The sequence below is a fragment of the Dermacentor albipictus genome, chromosome 3, assembly GCF_038994185.2.
Source record: "Dermacentor albipictus isolate Rhodes 1998 colony chromosome 3, USDA_Dalb.pri_finalv2, whole genome shotgun sequence".
NCBI lineage: Eukaryota > Metazoa > Arthropoda > Arachnida > Ixodida > Ixodidae > Dermacentor > Dermacentor albipictus.
The window spans coordinates 32775580-32777135 of record NC_091823.1 but is presented as its reverse complement, the minus strand read 5'-3'; positions in this window follow the sequence as shown (position 1 = coordinate 32777135).

Sequence of the window (1556 nt, the reverse complement as noted above, 5' to 3'; positions counted from 1 at the left end):
TCACAAAATGCAATGTTTATGAAGGACAAAAGAAAAAAAAGAAGGAAGGAAAGAAAGAGAAAGATGGACACAAACCACTTCAAAGAAAACATCAACAACGACAAAGCAATAAGCGGGTGGAGTATACGGACACGTGCAGCTGAAGAGGCAGCAGCATTTCAACGAGCCGCAAGCGCGCATCAAGGGGGGGTGTGGAGGGTGGCGCATTTGTCAAGAGTGTTAGCGGCACAATAAGCGGACTTATGCAGATTTTCCCCGGGCACCCTAACGGCGTTTCACGCGCACGCATGCCAGCGCATGCACCACACTGGATTAGTCGCGCACGAAGAGAGGCCGGCGACGCATGGTGAAGACTGCGCGGCAGGTTGGAACGCCAGAGATAAGGGAATTCAACCGCGAGGCGCTTGTCGTCGTTACACGGCGCAAGCTGCCGAGCTGGCCTCTCGTGTTCACATTGTTATCATTCGGGTGCTTTCCCTTTTCATTGCCGCACACGCTTCTTTCCAGAGAAGACCGCGGCACAACATGCTGGCTGGCACACAGGCTTCATTCGAGCAAGAAAAAAAAGTTAAACAAGGAATTCTAATCTGTTGTTTTCTACTTTACTCTTGCGTTTCACGCGTTCAGTGCACCTCGTTTCTTTTTCCTTTGTGTGATCTTTGTTTCTTGTTTTGTTTTCTCTTGTAGGCTTTAGAAGGAAAGGCGTGCGCGGCTGGCAACTAAGCTTCGCCCGGAGCACAAAACCTCGTTGCCTGTTGGAACGCGGCTATAGCGCCGCAGAGCTGGCTAGACAGGAACGCGTTTAAAAATTCACACGCGCGGCTCGCTGGGAATTGAAAGCGCGCAGCATCGAGTACGGGCGTGTCCCCGCCTTCGGACCGCCTCCATGTTTGAAAGAAAGAAAGAAAGAAAGAAAGAAAGAAAGAAAGAAAGAAAGAAAGGAAGAAAGAAGGAAGGAAAGAAAAAAAAGAAAGTAAGAAAGAAAGAAGGAAAGAGAGAAAGTAACTGATGACGCAACCCACTTGCTGCTCCATTTCGCGTGTAGACATGCGCCGGCAATTTCACAGGTGCGAGACGCGGTGTGCCGAGTGCCTTTGCTAAACAGTGCAAGTCGTCAGGACACCCTATTGGCCTTCCTGGACTCCGGCGAGCGAGCGAGTGTGAGAGAGAGAGATAGAGAGAGGGAATGAACAAGCAAGTAAAGAAGGCATTTTCCTTCTAGTTGGCTACTTTGCCAGGGGGAGGGTCGAGGGGATACAAAGAGAAGTGTGAACTTTTATTGTGAGCTTCAGGTAGTAACAAATAGAGCATTCATTCATTCATTCATTCATTCATTCATTCATTCATTCATTCATTCATTCATTCATTCATTCATTCATTCATTCGTTCGTTCATTCATTCATTTTTGCAGCGGTTACATGCATTTTTGTCGTGACATGCATATTAAATGCCTGTCTTTCCAGAAAAGTGAAGCAGAACAACCGGAAGCGCGTTGCTTCAAACCTCTCCAGCTCAATCGCCCAGTGACAACTACCTATAAAACATTTTGCGCATTA